This window comes from Xenopus laevis, chromosome 6L (assembly GCF_017654675.1).
Source record: "Xenopus laevis strain J_2021 chromosome 6L, Xenopus_laevis_v10.1, whole genome shotgun sequence".
NCBI classification, from domain to species: Eukaryota; Metazoa; Chordata; class Amphibia; order Anura; family Pipidae; genus Xenopus; species Xenopus laevis.
Window position 1 is genome coordinate 54,073,488 of NC_054381.1, and position 23,900 is coordinate 54,097,387.

Consider the following 23,900-nt stretch of genomic DNA (forward strand, 5'->3'; position numbering starts at 1 on the left):
TCTGCGTCTTTTTCTTGACACACTGTGGGTCATTTATAAACTGTGTGCAGGGCAGATTGGTTCGCAAAGTGAATTTATTTGCCCTGTGCATGGTTATATTTATATAGCTGAATAAGAGGGTGCAAACAGAATTACAATTTTTTTTCTCAATGCGAATGTCTATAGCAGCGTTTTAAATATGTCACAATTCGCAAATTGCAAATATTTACTGTATGAGCACACTCTGCGACTCAATTACGCCACAACTAGTGGTGGATAAAATATTCGCAAAACAGTTGTGGAAATTTATTCACACTGCGAATTCGCAAAAAACGGAAAGACGGGCAGAGCAGTGCAATATATTAGTGTTCAGGAAAAAACACACATACTGTATATATATATATATATATATATATATATATATATATATATATATCTATCTATATATATATATATATATATATATATATATATATAGTATATCATAGTATCAAAGCCTCATTTCAGTGAGGTCTCCTTTTCTGTGAATATTTATCACTCAGTAGCATCCAGATAGTAAGACGAGACAACAAAAATGACTATTTTGCCCTAGTTTAGTATTGTCTAAATTACAGTAAACCCATAAATGCTGCAGCATGTTTTTTTTTTTTTACTTTATGGTTAAACTGTGCTGCCAAAAATAAGTTACATTATATCTTTCAGACTGGATCATATAGGACACATTCATGGAGGTAATTATAGATAGAAACCAAAGTTTAACATTACTGCATATTGAATATTTACACAACATATTCCCAGTTTAATGGCATCACAAAAGTATTTGTGCGTCATATGGGTGCTATTAAGATTTTTTATGTTCTTAGACGCCTTAATATATTTTGTAAACCTATGTTTTTCAGTCCTTCAGACAATTTGCAAATCATGGAATAATTTATCTCTTGGAAGTACATCAAAGGCATGGAAGGATGTTGTGGATTTTGTTTCTGATAATCTGTATGCAAATATATACAGTGTCCAGACTATGAGAATGTAATGTTATACCCTCAGTTTTGCATTTACAAGCTATATATCGCTGCCTTGTCCAGAGACAGTGTACATACAATAAAACATACTGTAAATAGTTCACTGACAAATTGCACAGCTCTAAATATGATTCAGTAGCATAAAAATCTTATATGTGGCCTCAACCAAGCACTCAATAGTGTGGAATGTTAAGGCTTATAAGCACTGAAGTGTACCTCTTCAGCACCCACCCACACAAGAACTGATGCACCATCATATATGTTAATTTAATGTTTTACACACATTGTTCCCATTGCCGGACTCCCCCTGAGGACACCCAGAGTGCAGCGTCCTCCGGTGCACCCGTCCGATAGGATGGCACACATCAGCATCCTTCTCTTAACAGAGGACTAAGCACTGAGCACAATTGACCAAGTATTCCTGTGTAGCCCCTTAATTTATGCCGCCTTAGGCACGGGCCTTTGTGGCTTCACTGCAAATACGGGATTAATTGTTCCTTTGACAATTGAGTTGATACTTGCCAGGTGTTCCTGGTTACACTTCTGCTTCTATTTTTGTGTTTCCTTACCTCACTCCAGCTTAAATTATTTTCCTATTTCTTTCAACATAGTAACTTCTAACAGTATACTGGGCACTCAGCAGTATGGGTTCAGATGCTTAGGAAAATTGTTCTTTGAACATGGGGTAACCTTGATATATCTTAAAAGACAGTGTCAGATTGGCCCATTATGATGTCAAGATACCATCTGGGCCCTTGCGTTAACCCATCCATTTACCTTGTATGGCTTTACCAATCCTCATTTCTATACTGTGACCACATCATTCCTCTTAGCTGGTATTACGAGATTATTCACTTGCCATAGTCAGACTTGGCCCTGCCAGCCCATACCCTGCTGTTTGCTCCCTGACCTTCCCCAGCCCAAAACATTAGGAGAAAATCAGGTACACTTTGGCAGGGAGGGAAGGCTGTCAGAGTGGGGCTGCAGCTGGGTCAGGGGGCCCATAGAGTGGTTGAAGTGGGCTCAAGGGCCTGAGGGGGTATGTCGGCCCCTGATGTGGTGGCCCGGTGGGCCATTTATTTATATCTTGCTCCCTCTAACATCATGGTAACATATGATTTCTGGAACCATTTTGAAGCAGCTGCTCCTTGTTTATAATAGTAAAGCATTTCATTATTCTTAACAATATATTTGACAGTGTACTTTTTTTTCATAGCTGACATCTGTGTACTACAAACAAATCAGGCAGATTTGTTTGTATTACACAGATGCTTTGCTTGAATCAACGTCTTGTTTATTGCCACACAAAATAAATTCACCTTACGAGAGATATCAATGGCTTTGAGAAAGCAAGTGGAAATATAAGAACCATGAAGGTTATTACAAATAATTATAGTAGATATATTAGACTAGGGGTCATTTACTACAGATGGGAAAAGCACTGGCTATGGTGTGCACTTCCCTACCACCTGCTATAGGGTTGCATTTTTGAGTGTAATCCCCACTGGGGTAGGGACTGATGTGAATGGTGTATAATCTCTGTATAATCCTGTGGAGGTGTTGTGTGAATCAAGGCAAATGCAGGTATGGCATCTGTTATGCGGAATGCTTGGGACCTGGGGTTTTCTGGATAATGGATCTTTCTGTAATTTGGATTTTCATCCCTTCATCTAAACCCAATAGGCTGATTTTGCTCCAATAAGCATGAATTATATTTTAGTTTGGATCTAGTACAAAGTAGTTTTATCAATACAGAGAAAGGTATAATAGTTTATAAAAATCTAGATTTTTGGGGCAAATTTAGCGAAGGGCGAATTTCCACCCCGGAAGGCTTCACCATACTTCACACAACTTTGTCAGACATTAATTCACAGCAAATACGTGTATTTATCAAAATACAAAGTTTTGCATCGGCAAATTAATGCTGGCGTACTTTCATCAGTGAAACCTCAGTGCAATGTTCTCTAGCGGGAACATATAGGTCATATACATGTCTTTATTAGTGAAATTCACTAGCAAAGAAGCTCAGTGCTAGAGAAGTTTTGCCGTTTTCCCCAGACGAACGATATTTACTCTGCAAATTTATCAAAGTGCAAACTTTCCAATATGTTACTCTTTTCTCCAGAGTCTGTTTCGCCAGGTTCTACCAGGCAAATTGATAAGATGAAGCTACAGCCTCAACAATCTTATGTCGGTGACATCATATCCTGTCTGCTGAAAAGTCTGCAGTTTTTTCATATTATAGTGTGGTATTATGTTTACAAGTAACTGTTAAATATATGCTATATACACTTTTTTTCAACCATTTGCCACATTTGCTTTCGGGTGGGCTCATGTCTAGGACAATAGAGGATCTCTTTTGCCTTTACTTTGTTTCTTTGAACATTTTTAATAAGTGGCCACTTCAAGCAATTTCCCCAACATCACTAATAAAGACATATTTATATTATATATAATTGACCTAAGCGTAAGTGTACTAATGAAATTTCGCTAGGCAGAAATGAACATTAGCAAATGTTTCCTATGAAACGAATTTACACCAGCGAAACTTTGCCAGCGTTCAGCTGCACTACGCATTTTAGTGAATTAGCTTAGTGGTACCAAATATGAGCCTAATTAAGTGGTGAAAATTGTTGTGAAGCCTTCCCAGGCAAGAATTTGTCTAAATTTGTCCACAGGAGTCATGCATCCCTAGAATTTAATCAATTATAATTTCTGTTCTTTTCTGGAATAATCAAGTTGCTCTTTACTGTCCCTCTATCAGTAGTCTGTTTATCTACATAAGGCATGGCAAATTAAGGGGACATAATGAACTGCAATGTTTTATAGCACTCTGACCGAGCATACCAACACACTGTGGGGCAGATTTATTGTTCGATTTTACTTCAACCGCAGGATACCCAAATTCTATGAAAAAAAACGTTGACTTCGATATTCGACGTCGAAGTATTTTAATTCGATGATGAGTAATTTTAACTTTGAAATTGACCCTTGATAAATCTGCTCCCTTGTACCTCATACACCAATAAGCAGAGGGGTTTGTAGTTTTGTTGGGATTAGGATGTTGTTAAATCACCAATATTTTACCATTGCCTTTTTAGTACTTTTTTAGGTTGGATTTCCCTATTAAGTTACTTACCTAACATATGATTAAGTAAAAATAAAGATTTGGTTAAAAAATAATTGATAGGAGTAACTTGTTATTTTTATTAGGTATAGCATACTTTTACTGACCTTCCTATAACAGATGTTTTTTTTTGGTAATTAGTCCTGTTTCTGACAAATCCAGATGTGTGGCCCATGTCCTTGCTTACATGCAGTATACACTAGCGGATTTTATTATCATTAAATGAGAGTCCCTAAAGTGATATGTTCCAGTATTTATACTGTGTGTATGGTAGGAACTCATAGCACTCTAAACAGGGTGCAGCTGCAGAATATGTTATGGAGTATGGAAAATAACTGCTACATTGATTGTCAGGAAGGGCTAAAATGCTTTTTATTATTTTTTTATTGCTTATTAACAGAAAAGAAAATACTGCACGCTTGATTTAGGCATACCACCCAACATTCGAAAACAGTAAAGAGGGACAAACAGATCTGCCACATGCAGCATGGCAAAAAAAAATTTGCGGCCAAACCCCCTAAATACCACAACCATTTTACAAAATTTGGCAGGTTATGGGAAGTTTGAACACATTTATGGGCGTTTCAGGGCCATACTTTATGTGATATTTTATTATTATATTATTACAGTTTTGCTAATGAAGGTGAAATTGCCCTTTAAGCTGCAAGTATCAGTTCTCTCAAGAGACTTGCTTGTGTTAAATAGTTACAATTGTATCTCTGCTTATCTCAATGGTTACACTTGTATCTATGTGCAGGTGCTGAGTATTCTGGGCTGTCTGCCAAAAAGCCTCTTATTTAATTAAGTTTTAGAAATGTTAAATATTTTTTCTGGTGTCAGTGCAGGAGATCAAACAGAAACTCTGGACATTTCAGTAAGAAACCAGGACTGCAAGCTGAGCTGTCAAAATTTGGACTATCCTATCCTTTACATAGCATACGCCCCTAGGCCCGCTGTTGTTCTTGGTCCCTGTCCCCTTTTATTTGATCAGGTTTTCATCATCGGGACAGGAGCAATGGGAATTGGCTCAGGGGAAATCTAAAAACTATCGTACCTCCTGCGCATCCCCAGTGTTTCTGGACCAATATGGGTGTGGCTGGGCAATATGCAGCCCCCTAAAATCCTGCCTCCCTAAGCCCGGGCCTTGGTGGCCTCTACACAAATCCGGGCCTGGTTGGGAGGTATGGATTTAGGCAATGTGATGTTTGCAATACGAATAAGATATTTGGTGAAGCGGGTGCTTTTTTAAATTTTACACACATTGTTTCTTCTGCATGGGTGGGTAGATAACTATGAAACCTTAGTATGAATATACATTCCTCCACTCGGGCTTCCATCTTTGTTATATAAGCAGTTACCCTGTTGCATGCCAGATCGACAGATTTGTGACAAATGTAGGAAATTATATTCAGCTCTGTTGAACCTGTGTGGATGACTTTATTGCATAATAAAATAAAATGTCATAAGTTTTCATTATACATTCATTAAATGATTATTACTTACATTGGTATTACACAATTGTTGTGAAATGCAGCATATTTTAGTGTTCACTTCTGGTTCTGACTCCTGAAACAATGTAGCAGAAGCCCGTTGCTTAACAGACTTGGTGGAGAACTGACTTTTGCTACATTGGTTCAAGACTTCGACTAGTGATTAAAATGGGATAAACAGTAAAGCAATAAATCCAGCAGCACTCCGATATGTGATTCAATTATTTATTCGTGCCATTAGCAAAGCGATGTTTCGGGCTATTCCAGCTCTTTATCAAGCTTGATAAAGGGCTGGAATAGCCCGAAACATCGCTTTGCTAATGGCACGAATAAATAATTGAATGACATATCATATCGGAGTGCTGCTGGATTTATTGCTTTACTGTGGATATATTCCTTGGCAGAGAGGAACACAGCTGTGCACCCGACGTTCAAAAGGCAATTCAGTGTAAGTGTGGCACATTTACTGATTTGACTAAAACGGGATAAACAAATACTACTTTCAATTGCAATTTAATTTTTAGCACTTTTACAAATTGCCATTGACAACTGTGATCCTATACAGTGTCTCTTTTGTGCATTCCATAACACAAGAGTCAAATTACCCATGCTTTTCTATGTAGATCCCCATAAAGAATGACAGAGTCAGTTATCTCCCAAATTCTGTGTGGTGGACTGCACAAGAAAGCCGTCAACTCATGATCATAGATGTAAACACCCGCGTATAAGAGCTGTTTCTGGAGGATTGCAGGAACATTCTTGCATTACGTATCACACCTGAAATACCCAATAGTTACTGTGATTTAAGCATGTTAGGAATTGGAATAGGAAATTTTCTTACGGTGGTTTTTGGGCTTAAAGGAAGGTGAGAATTTTAAAGGGCACCAATCATGACCAAAATCATTTCCTAAGTAAATACACTATGTGAAAGTTCAAGAAATCCGATTTTTAAAACAGTTAGAATTGTTTGTATAATGTAAATCATCAGCTCACTATTCCTTCTGCAAGATCTCCCCCATCTCCACTGCAGTTCTAGCTGAGGCAGGCATCTTGGATTTCACTGTTTCCTCCTACCTATATCTTCCCAGCCAACTGCAGCTCTGAAATCTCGCACATGCTCAGTTGAAATTCCTTGTTGCTTATCAACCCTTCTAAGCTATTTTCAAATCAGCCAAACTTGTGTGATAGCTGCTGTACAGTAGTGCTGCCACCTGCTGGAAGTTAGTGTGTGCCCTTTATTTGCATAATAACATCACCAGCAGGGGACAAGATAGGGAAATCTCCTGATACTTCTAGTGCAGGAGTTTACTAAAACAAGGCATTCTGGGTAGAATACTCAAAGCAGTGTTACAATCTGAGCATGCTCCTGAAATTTGCATATTATAGTCTCTGTTATAGTCTCAGTATGGCCTCCCTCAGTGAAAGAACCCATTTAAAAAAGTAAGGGATTTTTTAAAACCTGCAGTTTTTTCCAAAAAACTGTATATGTAGTTTGATTAACCGTGTTTATGTTGTACTGGTCAGATTGTTAATATGTGCTTGATTTTGGCTGTGATAGGTGCCCTTTAAGTTCTAGAAGCTGGGTTTGTTTATTTTTATGAAGGAGCACTATATTTAGAATATTATTTTTGCACTTGAGAACCTTTGGATGTTTTGAGTGTAGAAAGCAGTCGACCTAAAATACAAACCATCTTTTCACTTAGATATGCATGTATGAACTGTATAGTTGCCAGTTATCCATGGTTTTAAGGAACAATCCCTATTTTTGTCTTTCAGTCCCAATAAATGTATTCCATTGGAAATGTCTCAGATCTTTAAGGTTACAGACACACCTGTGTTTTTTTTCTGCTGGTGCGTTTCACTCTTGTCTCTTTCCATTGACCGTAAACAACCTGAAAATGCTTTATACTCTTCCTGAAAAATGCTAAGGGCTCTTACACAAGGGTGCTTTTGTATGTGTTGCAAATGTAGGCCAAGTACGTAAAAACACATTTATTGCATTTATCTGCCTTTATGTGAGTTCCAAACATAACCCTATTGTCTTCTGAATGCGATTCGAGATCAAGAAAATGCAGCATGATATGTCTAAATAAACGTGATGGAATAAAGTGCAACTCTGAACACTCATGAGTACAAAAAGGCAGAATACAATGGAATCAATGAGGTGATGCTTTTAGGTGCGCTCAAACCTACACCTAAAATGAGAATGAAACAAATGTTTAAAATGCCTGTATGTAAGACCCTACTTGCTGGTGCTTCTCATTACAGTCAACAGAAGGCGACAAGGATAACTAAAATACAAAAGATTAAGATGAAAAAACTGGTCATTATTTTCTCATTCGTTGTTTTAATTACAATATTGCTTGAAGTTATAACTCCCATGGTTGCTAGTCAATTTGCATAATCTTACAAAAACGCTTCTTCTGCGTCTTCACAGGATTGCCAGTTTCAAGTGGTTTAGATAAGGCAATACAGGTATATTTGGATGTATTTTCATAAGGGTGAAAACAAAATGCCCCTCTGCCACTGCCCTTAAAGCAAGCATATGGTTGTTGTGGGTTACCAGACCTGGAGCAAACATTAAAACCTTTTGATACATCCCCCTTTTAATGTCCAGTGAGCCATACATGCGACCTGCTGACTTCTTGTTATAGGTAACTAAACCTGGCACAGCCATTATTGGGTGATTGGATATAAGTTGGCACATTGCACAAAAAATCTTTTTTTATTATAATTTATTCTCTATAAAAGTTGGATTTACAGCTAACACTGTAAAAATGCCACCTAAAGCTAAAATTGAAAATGCATGCACCATCTGCTCTGTGATAATGCTTTCCAGTTATCCTGCATTTTTCATGCAGTTTTGCTGTTTTCACGTTTTTTCCCATGTAAAATTATATTCTGTCCTGAGAGATAATTTCCCATTGATAGGCATTTTAAAATTGAATTATCTTTTTAATAGATCATGTGATAGAATTGTGAAATGTCTTGCAATAATTTTGTCTCATATTATAATGGTGTATATAGCATCTCAAAGCAGGAGAACAAGGGCAAAAACCCTGATGGAAATTAAAAGAAAAAATTAATTGCATAGAAAATGGCACCTATGAGTCTATATAAAAAATGTTGAACCTTACTCAGTGGCGTAACTAGATATTACTAGGCCCCACAGCAAATTATTTTTCAGGCCCCCAAAATGTTTAGAGGTTAACTTGTTTCTCCAATATTTATTGAAATTGTATATGAATTAGGGCCTCATGGGGCCCCTATACCTCCTGGGCCCCCCTGCAGCCGCAGGGTCTGCTTCCTCTATAGTTACGCCCCTGACCTTACTTATTGAATAGTCCAATGGAATCTCCTAAATATGAAAGCAAGCACTCATACTGAAGCTAAACATTCAGCAGTTTTTATAGGTTTGTGATATATTCTTGGCCTAAAGTAACTTGGCAGGAAATAGTTATCGAATTCCAAAGCCTTTTTTGTATGATAATGTTATTTCCCTTGCTCTGCTTCCCATATGTGGCAGAAAATGACTTATATACTGTATATATATATATGATCTGCTTTGTGCTGCTTTTATTATATTAGAGTTAATTTCCAAAGATGGGTTTGAGATGTAAGCACACACAGACATATGTGACAGGAAATATTGTATGTTACATACAAGATTCCGAAATGCAGTCCAGTTTAAAGTCACTTTCAGCATCTGTACTTCATAGAGAACTTGGAAGACCTTTCTTTTGGCATTTCAAGACCACATCCTTTGATTATTTATGTTCTTTTGTCAGAATCCAAATGCACCTAATTAGGAGTGGGAAGTACAGTACTTATCATCATCTACAACTATATTTATATTATCTTACAGTAAAACAATTCCCTCAGTTTGTGACAAGTGTTATCCATTTTGTTTAGTGCCCTAAAGTGCTATACACTGTATTACCTTTGGACAGCGGACACTGCCTTTCACTTTAACACAGGCCTGGTGAGTCACAACTCTCTTTAAATTCCCGATAGAGCATGGACTTTAGTACCCTGTAAAGATGGATGGAAAGATTAACCACTATGATATCACAACACAGGAAGATATCTTAATGACTGGGGTGCCACTATTTCTTAAATAATAATTTACTATTTATTTGCTGAATTGCAAACAGATGTTTATTCAGATGGTACAGAATACAAGCACTTAACAGTAGTTACTTCCCTTGATTTTATTTGGCAGCAGTACTCACAGGTGAACTAATCTCTAGCTTAGAGGGGGTTTCAACACATCTCTTTGTCACTGAAGCTGATCTTTTGAGGCCTTATTCTGGTGGTGACACTCCTGTGTACTTAGCCTTTCTGCCTTCCTCATTGCAGCCTCTGGCTCTTATAACTACTCTAAGGAACATGTTTAAGTGTGTATTTTCTCCTTGTCACCTCAATTTTACCTAATTTCACCAGGCATATATTCAGCATGTTTACTAAAAGATATATATATATATATTCTGCTTTTGTGAGAGAAATGTACCAAAGTTTGGGTGTAAATTGACAATGTGAAAATTTGTCAGTGATTTTCCTCAAACGAATGTAGTAGGAAAAATTCTCTAGAGAATTATTGCCATGAAGAAATGTCATATGTGGGAAATTAACATAAAGGATGAGATGTTGATAATGAGATGCAAAAGTGCCTGCTCTATCTTTATAATGGCAATTTGCAAGCCTTAATTCAGAGAATCTTCTTTTGGCAACAATTACTTATTGTATTCACCCTAGAGTGACCTATGACAACATGTTTCCTACTCTTTCTGAGGCCTCTTTAGGCTCTCCAGTACTGTCCAAAGAGAGAGAACACTTGGTGACTCCCATTTAAAGACTAGGGACATGTTATGTTTAGTAGCCGAGGATGAGTAGAGTATAACAGTGCTTTATTAGCAGGCTCATGCAGCTATTACACAACAGGAAGCAATTCTTACTTTCACTTTTAAGCAGTCTAGACAGTACTGTGTATTCACAGTATAACTATTGTGTACAGTGAGATCAGTGACAGAGGCCATTTTTATACACACCAAATATTCCCCCTATAGTAGGAAAGTATTTGGGCAAATGTAATAAACAACAACAATGCATATTAAAGCAATATTATACATTCTTCACATCACATAGTCCTTGGTGCATGCAGGTAGTTTTCTAATTCTCTCAGTATGCCTTATAGGTTCACTTTCTTGAGGCCTATTGCAGTTGACATCAGGAGTAGGAAAATGTCCTTCATCAAATGGAGCTTCTCCAAAGTCATATCTAACAGGAGCAAGATGACTTGCATTCCACATGCGTCCATCAGACAGTTCATATGTTTATGGTCCTCGCTGGCATCTCACTTCAAGTGGTGTAGTAAATTTAGATTGTCCTTGTTTCAGGATTCCTGGTTTCTTAATTCTGACTAAAGATCCAGGCTGAAAGCGTACTTCTCTGGCACCACGTCAGTATAAGCCTTGCATTTGGCTTGGTGATGTTTCACAATGTTAGCAGTAGATGATTTTGTAGGCACAGTATTTTGTGGAAGTTTGAGGTCTGCAACATGTAACTTAGTGCGCTTCTGTCTGCCATGTAATAATTCAGCTGGAGATGATTGGGTTGTTGCATGGCACGTTGCTTTGTAGTTATGTAGGAACTCTGTTGTAAATACTTTCCAGTATGATTTGCTGTCTGTAGGGCTTCTTTCAGACTTCTGTTGATTCACTCAATTTCTCCATTTGCTTGTGGGTAATACACTGAAGATTTCCTATGCACAATATTCATCTCTCTCAGAAAGGATTCAAACTCATATGAGACAAACTGTGGTCCGTTGTCTGATATGAACTCATTTGGGTTACCTTCTCTGCTGAAGACTGTAGACAGATATGTTATTACTGTAGCTGATGTTATATGAGAAACAAATGCAATTTCAGGCCATTTACTGTAATAGTCTATCAAGGTTATAGCAAATCTACAGTCTATAGGAGCATCTGTAAAAGGACCGACAATATCAATAGCAAGTTTTTCCCATGCTGAATCAGGGAATGGTACTGGCTGGAGTGGTGGTGTATGTGTGATAGCTGTTTGTCATGATTCTGACAAGTAACACAAGAATGAATGGCAGTTACCACATCAGCATCCATTGCTGGCCACCAGTATAGTTCTTGTAGTCTTTGTTTTGTACGTACAATTCCTTGATGACTCTCATGCGCAAGTTGTATGAGCTTTTTTCGCAAGGTCTCTGGTACTAGTAAGTGGTGAGCTCCACGGACAACATAGCCATCTACTATGGACAGTTCATGTTTAATTCTGTATTAAGGTTGAAGATCAGGACTGAGTTTCTTCTCAGCATTTGGCCATTTGCATTGTAAGATGTCCCGTAGTTTTACTTGATTTGGACATGTGAGGCAAGCTTGCTTAAAATCAGCAGCTGTAACTGTAGATGATAGTAAGTCAGTCAATGCTACAACTTCTATGTCCTCATCCAGTGTATCAGAAGCTGCAGGTAAAGGTAAACGTGACAAACAATCAGCAGTAACATTTTTCAAACCTGATTTGTATTGCATTTTGTAGTTGAAATTCAGTAGCCTTGCTGACCATCTAGCTATACGCATTCCAGCTCTTCCTAGTCCCTTTGTTGTAAGCAGTGTAGTTAAAGGGCTATGATCAGTGCATAAGGTAAATTCTCTACCCCATAGGTAGGTTCTCCATTTTTCTGTTGCCCAAACACATGATACAGCTTCTTTTTCAACAGTTGAATACTTACGCTGTGTCTCTGTAAGTGTTCTGGATGCAAATGCAACAGTTTTCTCTGTATGATCAGCATGGATCTGTGTGAGAACTGCACCAACGCCATAGTCTGATGCATCTGTAGTAACCATAGTGAGTAGTGCAGGATCAAATAAAGCTAGCGCTGGACTGTTCACAATTAGCGGTTTCAGTATTTCAAAGCTATGTTGAGCAGACTCTGACCACACCAGACTTAAAGTTCCACGTAGTAGTGCTCTAAGTGGCTCCACAACTGAAGCATAGTTGGGAATAAACTTAGAATACCATGAAGTAAGACCTATGAAAGCTCGTAAGTTCTGAAAATCAGATGGAGTAGGTGCTTGTGTAACAGCGTTGACATGGTCAGGGTCAGGCAGTAATCCATCTTGTGAAATTATATGACCCAGAAATGACAGCTGAGTTTGTCTGAAGTGGCATTTGGAAAGGTTCAGTTTCAGTCCTGCAGAATCAATGCATTTCAGAACCATTTCTAGGTACTTGTCATGAAGATCCATAGTTGGAGTGTAGACAATTATATCATCCAAGTTGCATTCTACTCCAGGTATGCCATGGAGTATAGAAGACATCAGTCTTTGAAAACAACTCGGTGCTGAAGCTAGTCCATAACGTAAATGCTTGAACCGAAACAAACCATCAGGGGTGATAAATGCAGTGAGGTCTCTGCTTTTCTCATGCAGTAATACTTGATTATAAGCACTCTGAAGATCCAGGGAAGAAAATAATTTTGCTCCCCGGAGTTCTGAAAATATTTTCTCTATGTGTGGCAAGGGATGATTATCCATAACAACTGCTTTACTAGGTTCATGGAGATCAACACACAATCAAATATCTCCAGTTTTCTTCATTGTTACAACAATTGGTGAAACCCATTCAGATGATTCAGATTTTTCAATCACATCTTGCTCTACCAGTTTCTTTAGTTCCTGTTAGACAGTCTATCTTATAGCGTACGGCAATCGCCTCAATTTCTGGCGTACTGGTTTCACATTTGTCTCAACTTAACTTTGTGTACAAAGTTCTTTGCACAACCCAGTGAAGTGTTGCTTTGTGGTGAAATTTTAGACACTGGCTGTGTGGCAGGCACTGGTGCTGTAGTAATGAGACCATCAACCAATTGTAGGTTTAATGCAGCAAAGAGATCCCTTCCAAGTATAGTAGTACCCTTATTCACAATGTAAAAGTCACATTTTGCAGTATTTGATTCAAATTGTACAGTCACTGGCAAGCAAACAAGCACAGGGATTGGATCCTTTAAGTAACTGACCAGTTTCAGGGCAGGTGCAACAAGCAGATCTTTGGCAAAGTATTTCAAGAAAATATCCCTGGGTAGTATAGAAACAGCTGAACCTGTATCAAGCGTCAGGTTAATGGAGTGTCCCTTGTCAGCAGAAGCAGTACTGACACTTGTCTGGAATAAATGTACCAGCTTTATCCACACTTAATACTGTGACATTTGTAGTAGTGACTTCATGAACATCTTTAGAAGAACTACGGCAGATGTTAGCAAAATGTCCTACTTTTTTGCACTTGTGGCACTGTAAAGCTTTTGCAGGACATGTAGCATAATTTGCAGTGTGTTGTGTTAAACCAAAGCGGAAGCAGTATTTTTTATTTGTATTTACTGCACAGTTTTGCAGTGTAGGTGAATCCCTTTCCTTAGCACTGTATTTTGCCTGTGACTGTGCATTATTAGGCCACAGTGCTGAATTCACAATCTGTATATTCCCAGCAGTTCCCTGACTGAGAGTTATAAAGCCTTTGCCACTAGGGATGTAGCGAACGGCGGAAAAAATGTTCGCGAACATATTCGCGAACTTGCGACAAAACATGCGAATAGTTCGCGAACGTCGCGAACCCCATAGACTTCAATGGGAAGGCGAATTTTAAAAGCTAGAAAAGACATTTCTGGCCAGAAAAATGATTTTAAAGTTGTTTAAAGGGTGCAACGACCTGGACAGTGGCATGCCAGAGGGGGATCAAGGGCAAAAATGTATCTGAAAAATCCATTGTTGACACAGCGCTGCGTTTTGTGCTGTAAAGGGCAGAAATCACACTACGTCACTCAGGTGATGTTTCTGGACACGGAATGTGAAAAAGCTCACACAGCTAGGTGGCACTTGGTTAAAGACTGGGCAAATAATGCCTGCAAGGTCAACGTATACACTACAGCCGTTGGATACGGAATATATTATTGCTGCTTGAAAAACGTCACTCGGGTGGTGTTTCTGGAGACGGTATTATTATTGATATTTAGACAGCTAGGTGGCAGTTGTTTGAAGAACAGATGCAGATGAGAGATCAGCAGCAGGACAGCTGCCCACAGCAGCTACATACAGAGCACTGCAGTAAAAGGTAGATTACTAGCCAGCAAAGCTACCTAACCTAAAATGTCCCTCAAATCCCTGCAGAGTTCTGTCCCTACAATACAGAGCAGTATCAAGTAGATTACTAGCCAGCAAAGTTACTATCAACTGTCCCTCAAATCACTAACAGCTCTCTCCCTACACTAGCTCTTCCAAGCACACACAGGCAGAATGAAAAAACGCTGCAGGGCTTCAGTTTATATATGGAAGGGGAGTGGTCCAGGGGGTGTGGGGGTGGTCCAGGAGGGAGAGCTTCCTGATTGGCTGCCATGTATCTGCTGGTCTGGGGTGAGAGGGCAAAAATAAGCGCCAGCTAAGGCGAACCCAAATTGGCGAACGTCGCGCGACGTTCGCGAACATTCGCCGAACGCGAATAGTCGATGTTCGCGCGAATTAGTTCGCGGGCGAACAGTCCGCGACATCCCTATTTGCCACTGCTGTTTCAATTTGGCTAGCAACTGTAATAGTCTTTGCAAGGGTTAAATCCTGCTCTAGGAGCAGTCTCTCTCTAATGCGAGGTGAGTTTGTTTTTTCTACTATTTGGTCTCTTAGCATTTCATCTGTTAGAGTCCCAAAGTCACAGGTAACAACCAGTTCTCTCAAAGCTGCTACTATTGTTCTGTGGATTCACCATTACGCTGTCCACGTTGGCAGAATTTATATCTTTGAGCAACCACATTTACTCTTGGCATGAAAAAGTTCTTTATAGCAGTAAGTACAGTTTCATAAGTATCATCAGGTAATGGTAATGTATAGAATATACGCTGTCCCTCTGCTCCCAGGTAGTGAATAAGTAAAGCAGGCTTTCTAGCAGCAGAAAACTCCCCTTGGTCAGCAGCAATAATGTACTTTTCAAACATACGGATCCAAGCGGTAAAAGGTATAGTAGGCTCACCAGGATTTGGAAGAAAAGTTGCAGGCTGCTGCAGAGTTAGAAGAGACATCCTGTCGCCAATTGTTATGTTTGGTAGCCGAGGATGAGGAGAGTATAACAATGCTTTATTAGCAGGCTCATGCAGCTATTACACAACAGGAAGCAACTCTTACTTTCACTTTTATGCAGTCTAGACAGTATTGAGAATTCACAGTATCACTATTACATATACTATAACTATATTACATTACATTGTAAAAGTACAATGACATCTACAGGCCATTTGTATAAACACCACAGGACACTTCAAGTGACTCCTTTGGGCAATTACAGAACTATCAGGTAAACTTTAACTTGGAAAGGGAAACAGCTTCTGACTCCCAACTCTAATCAAGCTATCACTCTTATAGGACTAGACTGAGTTTTGGGATTTATTATCTGGAATGCTTGGGAACTGGGGTGTTCCAGGCCTGAGGTATTTCTACAGTTTGCAGCACCATTGCTTTAAACATATTTACCATTCCCTTAAATAAAACAATATTGTTCTGCCACCATTATGGATCTATGTTAGCTTAGCCATCGAGTCAAATGTAGCAGCTGTATGGTAATTGTACCTGTATCAGTGTTTGTGCTGTTGCATGCAATGTTATTACCAGTGGCGTAACTACAATACAGCAGACCCCGCGGTTGCGGGTGGGGGGGGGCGGTGGACAGAGGGGTCCGGACCAAGGGGTCTGCTGAACTGAAATTCCTTGCACACTGTGTGCGGCCACCAAGATTGCCGCTTGCCACAAGTAATTTAGCGGCTGGGCGGATCTGAGGCTTTCCGAAGGGACAGGAGAGCTCAATGTGCGATCGCTGAAGGAGGTCAGCGGATGCGTGTATGCGCGTGCAGGTGTACGTGCATGCGTGCTGCTAAGCTGGGGGCCCCTGAAGATTTTTTTGCAGGGGGGCCCGGTTAGCTGTAGTTACGCTGCTGGTTATTACCTCACTAAAACACTATAAACTGCCTCCACATTATGTCAATCTGTTAAACTGTTTTTGTGCTGTTGCATGCAATGTTATTACATCACTAAAGCACCCCACACGGCCTCCAAATTATGTCAATCTGTTAAACTATGTAAATCTCGTTAGATTCTCAGTACAGACATGCTCTGTGTGTCTTGGCCAAAAGTGTCTTTCTTGAGTTTTGCTTTATTTTGTGTATTTTTTACTTCTTTATGTCTGGCTTCCTATACTAATTAGCCTAGTGCCCTCTCACCTCTGAGGCAAGTTATTAGAAGAGTAAGATGCTCTTAGCTGGCCTAACTATTAATTGCTTTTCTCACTAGGTTCTGAGGAATATTGTGTGAGCAATCCACAAAGTCTTGTTCTCATTTTGTCTCAGCTTGGCAGCCTGTCTTGAGGAAAGAGGTTTCTGGCTGAATGCCAGTGTCAAACATAAATAAACGCTTACATGTTTACTAATTCTCTAAAAGTGTGGCCCAACTCCAAGTTCTCTTAAAATCAGGGGGTGGAATATTGTTTAGAGTCTAGGGTGTCCATCTGGTGAGTATTACACCAGTCCACTGCTACAAATGATACTCAATCCCAGTTTTACTAATAGGGAAGAAACATAACATATATTGGTGAACTATAAACATTACATTGAGAGAGCACTGTATTTAAATGAACAATACACCCAAGCCATTGTTTTGAGAATCAGAAACGATAGCACTCATGCAGATACTCAAGTAGACATAAATTAACCGCTAGTAGTTACCAACTGATGATCTACTTGTAGGCCATAATCAACATTTTGGTCACCCCTGGCATACATATGAAGGTTAGTAGTAAGTTGATTGTGAGAAGCTTGTTTTTCACTTGCTTTGTTTCTGATACTTTTACAAGAATCTAGAAGAGGTGTAGAATAATGGCATTGACCTTTACAGAAATATACTATCATTGTATTGCAGCATAGGTATTCCCATGTACGAAGCACAATTCGGAAGCAACAGTCCTTGGGAGTTGAGATACCTGATGGCTTGTGGAAATAGACTGTTTCGCATTCTGGAAGTCAGCGCTCGAATACTGCGGTATCTTTTACAGGATGGCAAGAGGGTAAAGAGATCATATGCAGGGTGGGTGCTATCCCTGACAATGCTGGTAGCCTTCTGGAGACAGCGGGTGTGGTACATATCCATAATGGCTGGAAGCGAGACCCCAATGATCTTTTCCACTGTCCTCACCACCCGCTGCAGGATCTTGTGATCTGATACAGAGCAGTTTCCATACCAGGTAGTGATGTAGCTGCATGAAATGCTTTCAATAGACCCTCTGTAGAAGATAGTGAGAATGGGTGGTGGAAGGTGGGCTTTTTTCAGCTTTCGCTGAAAGTAGAGACGCACTATAGAGCTGGTGTTAAGGGACCAGGAGAGGTTCTCCGTCAGATGTACCCCAAGGAATTTGGTGCTCTTGACAATTTCCACCGGAGATCTGTCAATTTACAGTGGAGAATGATCCCCACGAGTTCTCCTGAAGTCAACAACTATTTCCTTTGTTTTGTTTGGATTCACCAGTCGGTTAGCCATTTCACCTCTTGTTCTTGCTGATGAGACCTACTACGGTTGTATCATCAGCGTACTTGATGATGTGATTGGATCCATGGCTTGCCACACAGTCATGAGTCAGCAGTGTGAACAGCAGTGGACTAAGCACACAACCTTGGGGACCTCCCGTGCTCAGTTTGATGGTACTGGAGGTGTTTTTTCCCATTCAGACTGCCTGAGGTCTCTTGGTCAGGAAGTCCAGGATCCAGTTGCAGATAGAGATGTTCAGGCCCAGCATGCTCAGCTTAACACTCAAGTGCTGAGGAATGATTGTATTGAATGCTGAGCTGAAGTCTATGAACAGCATACATACATATGTGTCATTATTGTCTAGGTGGCTAAGTGACAAGTGCAGGGTAGTGGCGATGGCATCGTCCGTTGAGCAATTGGAACGGTAGGCGAATTGCAGTGGATCCAGAGATGGCGAGAGCAGGCGTTTGATGTGTCTCATGACCAGCCTCTCAAAGCACTTCATTATGGTGGAAGTTAGTGCGATAGGACGATAGTCATTTAGGCAGGACACGTGGGACTTCTTTGGCACAGGAATGGTGATGGACTCCTTGAAGCACCTCGGAAAAACATCGGTGCTCAGGGAGATGTTGAAGATGTTGGTGAGAACATCTGCCAGCTGGTCTGCACATTCTCTGAGCACTCTTCCAGGGGTATTGTCTGTTCCAGAAGCCTTACGTGGGTTGACTCTGCGGAGAGTGTTCCACACATCAGACTTGGTTAGACATAGCACCTGGTCGTTGTGTGGAGGTATGGTCTTCGACACCTTTGTGTTGTTCATTTCTATGTATATATGTACACACAATGCAAATATATAGATAAATAGCCCTTGTGGTGTGCAATGTCTGCAATTTAAAGATTAAAGTGAAACAAGCTTTACCTAAACTAAGTAGTAGCTATTTTTCCGTAATGTTTAAGAGTTTTGATTTAAATAAACTATTTTGGTTTTTATTTTTTAAGGCAGAGAAGTAATTTTTGATGTATTACACATGAACAACAGTCAAAAGTTATACTATTTTAAAGGTAACATGTATTTCTTTAAAAAAGAGAAAAATTCTCTGTTGGTCCAGAGGATGACCCTACTCTCACCAATTTTCCACAAGAGGGGAAAAAAATCCTTCTTCATTCCAAAAGGCTACGGCACATGTAGCATTTAAATTCCAGTGATGCACTCAGGGAGAAATCTTCTCTGTCTGTGACTGCTTTTCATTGAGAGCACCAAGGTGGTGTAAACACCAAAGTCAAATGTAATACAGTATGCTTTATTAGCAGAAACACTTTCACAAAGATGCTTACGAATGTTAACGACAATGAGTTTTAACTGATTGACCTCAACAAAATTAACCTCAACGACTTCCTCACAAAGTTTGTGACCAAATTGCTTTTGCGAACGTTCGCAGAGTATGTAATCAAATCTCGCAATCCCGAATCATTTTTGCTATAAATTATTAAACGAAACTGCAGAGCAGGTGTCAAAGGTTCGCAATATGCAATTAAGACATTGCGACAGCCACATCTTTTATAGATTATTTATGTTCTGCAGTTCTTCATATTGGCACTTACATTGCAATATGTTTGCTAGGAAGGAAGGGGAACAGGAGAGGGGCTGAATAGTGATGGGTGAAATTGTCTCATTTCAATTCACAACAAAACTCTCGGATTTCCTGCAAAATTCGTGAAACAGGCTACAAATTTGCGAAATGCGAATTTTGACACCGGCGACAATTATTCGCTGGCAGCAAAACATGGAAATTTGAAGAATTAGAAGAAATAAGAAGAATCAGGAAAAAGTGTTGTGAGAATCAAACCTTACCACCAATCTGATCTTTAGATCATGGCATTCTTCCAAGCCTCAAGGAAACAGAAAAAACATTGTTTGGAAAATGACTTACCCCATTAAGGGTGTTAAAATGTTGATCTTCTGGCCCTGACACACTGCATCTCTCTTTGCCAATGACAAAATGCAACTCTCGCTAGAATTGACCCACTGCAGCTCTCTTTGCTGGAGGAGAGAATTTCTTTGCCTCGGTGCCGGACACAGTGTCCCTCTTTTGGCCAGGTCCCAGTCTTCTACATAGTAAATAAGGGAGAAAAGATCATTAAAGCAATTATTTTTTGCAGTTCTCCATTTTGGCATTTAGACTGCTAGGTGTTTGCTAGGAAGCAAGGTGAACAGCAGAGGGGTGGAAAGAAAAATAATAATTTACTTCACAACCAGTCTTTTTCTTTAGCACAATTCTTACATGGCACAAATATCCAGTAAAAAAAGTTTCCCTATATATTATTTTTCTTTAAAACATCACTCTCCCGCATCCTAATTTCAGCTGAAAACTCAGAGAGGTCAGAGAGTTACTGACTGGAGTTAGAACATTATGCCACATGGGCCATATATGTTTTTAGGGTGCTCATAACATATGTGTACAGTGCTAGTTCACAAAATACTGTATGTTGGGTATGGAACAGAAGGAGGGGTAGTTAAATACATCTGTTCTAATGTTAGCCCATATTGCAAATAACTCCTCTCGCACATGTAGGTCACTTACCTGCACATTAGAGGGTTTATCTAATCAAAGATTTTATGGTCCATATACACTTATTGGGTGCTCAGAAAATTAAATATCAGTCAGAAAACTTACCAGCACAATATGAAAATAAAAATGAATAGAATGGAGGAAGGGTGTAAATACATTTAGCATTCACTAAAGTGTTTTTTCCCCTGCTAATGACTTACAACTTTGCCACTTACAACTTTACAAGATGCATAGCTATGCATCTTTTCCAAGGAGCAACTAACACAGACAGATAGTTGGCAGTAAAATAATTAAATGCCTCAAATCTAGCAGCTGGAGATATTGGAGGAAATATATGTATGCATCAGGTAATTTGGATCTTCATATAAGCCTCCTAGAAAATCGTTTAAACATTAAAAAACCCAATGGTTTTGCTTCCAATACGGATGAATTATATACGGTATTCGTTTGGACTAAGTACAAGGTACTGTTTTATTATTACAGAGAAAAGGAAAATAATAATAATTTGGATTATTTGGATAAAATGGAGTCTATGGGAGGTGGCCTTTCTATAACTTAAAGCATTCTGAATAACAGGTTTCTGAATCCCATACCTGTTGTAGTTTTTGGTCCCCTGTTTGAATTTGCTAATAGGTTGCATTTAGTTATTATACCTGGTGCGGGTTTTGTCACTATTGTAACCATGCCCCATTTAAATGTCAGGCATAAAAAACTGTTTGTTGCCTGTGGCCATAATTATCCAATCCTTTGCCTGTAGCCAGTGATATTTGTATTACAATAACTCACTGTGTAATCTTTTCCTGTGCATGCTTTCCTCTGGCAGCACTGAAAATGGTGGTTGCATTTGCATTTTTCTGAATATCTGTTGCTGCCATATATTTTTTACACAACCCCATCAATGAGTGTAAAGTCTGTAACATACACACTATCAGCTTTGTCTGACTTACACCTTTACCAACTGGGAGGTTAGGTGGTATTTGTGATTGCACAGACTAGGGCCCTTGGTCCATTTAATCTGCCTCTGCTTAAGTGACAAACACAAAGATTAATTTTTACCAGAGCTCTCTAGGTGAACTAATTCCCTTAATTTCTGCTCAAGTCTTGTGTCAAAGTTTTTGGTTTGAGAAATAAGATATGCTTCTGAGTGTTCTTTATTTTCCTGATGTTGCTTTAGCTAAGTGTTTCAGCTGACACAAAAGGACAACTGCACAGAGCATTAATGTCTTACCCCTGTGGTGAACTATGGGTATTCTGAATCTTGGCCATGGGGGAGGGTGATTTTTTGGTTTGGGGAGGTTACATAACCCCTTATTTACCCAGATACTTACCTCTCTGCTGAGGTTCCATATAAACAGGGCATGTCATAGAAGAAAGAGCAATTTCTGTGCTGACAGCTAGGTCCCTGATAGTGAATGCTCTAGAATTGAATATATGTGGCAGGTAGGAGAATAAAGGATGCTGTTCTAGTTTTTATGATGACCCTGGTACTACCCAGTAAAAAATAAACAAAATGCCAAGGAATATTTGCCTATGGCTAGTGGCAAGTTGGATATGTGTAGTGCTTATTTCCCTAAATAAGAGACTGCTTTGAAAACAATCACAACAAATTGGAAACTGGCAATCTGCCTTGCAAGGACCAGGCATGGAGTAGCTTAAATTTTGCCTTTTGATATCCATTTTATTCAGATAAATAAATAAATAATATATAAGGATATTGAAAGGCAGAGCTGGGCCAGGTGCCCTAGGCAACCTGGCTGGTCTCGCGTATATGAGCAAATAGACACAAGTAGAATGGACAGGGAGAAAGGGGACTGGACTAGGGGTAGACGGCAGACAAGGCACATGCCTGCAACCCCCCCTCCACTCTGTCTACCCCTAGTTACGGCCCTGTTAAGATGTGAAGTTGAACACTAGCTTGGGGTGAATCTTGGAAGTACCTAAAGTGGAAGAGGGGAAGTATCCAGTGCACACTGAGAGTAATGGGTTAAGAGGCATAGCATCCCCACTGTGTAATAATGTGACATCAGTTAGCATTTCCAACACATTATTAAACAAAAAGCACTGGATATAGGCACCACAAGCTTGTTGCGCATAGTGATATCCTTTTTTTCTTTATGGAAAACATGCACACCGCAAGAAAGAGGTAGAGGAAATTCAAAATCCAGTGTAATGTGGCTGCACCGAGTTACCAGACACAAGACGCTGGTCTTGTCGTTAATAATCTGGGAACAGTAAACTACTTTGGCTTTTTCCCTTTAGAAGGCTCGACCCTGCCACTAGGGGATTGGCTAGGCTGAAGGAAGGTTCAAATTTCTTGCTCCAAGTCTAGCCAATCCCCTTGTGGCAAAAAAAAACCCCAATAATACAAACTTGTGTTTTATAATAAAGTACCACCTGTTGCGAAACATGAGGATATTAGGAGTCACCTTGGAGTTCCATGAACTGTATAATGTTATATGGTCATTGAACTCCTCAGTAACTTATAATATCCTTATATTTTACAACAGGGGGGTATTTTATTCACCATACTACCCAGTACCAATCATTTTGAAAAATTGGAGATGCTTGCTTATTTAATTAAATTTAATTAAACTCAAATGTATCCCAGATGACAGCACCAGTGAGTCTGCTTAGGCCTATGGTTTTCCTATATGACTCCTCTTGTGCCCTTACCTTCTCCATTCCTCACCGCAGCTTTCACAGCCTCAGGGGCATAGAGTCAGTATACATAGGGAAGAATCTGCTAACAATTACGATGTCCTAGTATCCTTTTAAAAAAAAAAACATTTAAAGCAATTTTACAGTAATATATACTTGTCAGTTAACAGCTGGTTTATACTGTACAAATCTTCCTTTTCCTGATTGCAATTGTAACTTAAATTGAATTACTGTGTGTCCGCATTCAAACTTCAGCAATATTCGTACTGAGGAAATGGTCTAAAAGACAAATCTGGTGGGGTGTTAAAGGGAAAATGTTGACTTAATATGTAATGCATATGTTCTGTTTATTTATCCTTAAACAAGAACAGACAGGTCTGCACAGGACATGGGTTGGGTATTATTACCCAACCAGTATTTCATTGGTCAATAACCAGCACTGCACTGGGACCAGTATTACACATTTACATGTAATA

General features: G+C 39.4%; 1 protein-coding gene across 1 annotated transcript in view; it reads left to right on the forward strand.

Moving 5' to 3' along the window:
- The window catches only part of col6a5.L (collagen type VI alpha 5 chain L homeolog), a 110,454-nt gene that overhangs the window by 12,115 nt on the left and 74,439 nt on the right, over positions 1–23,900 (forward strand). The window lies entirely within an intron of this gene.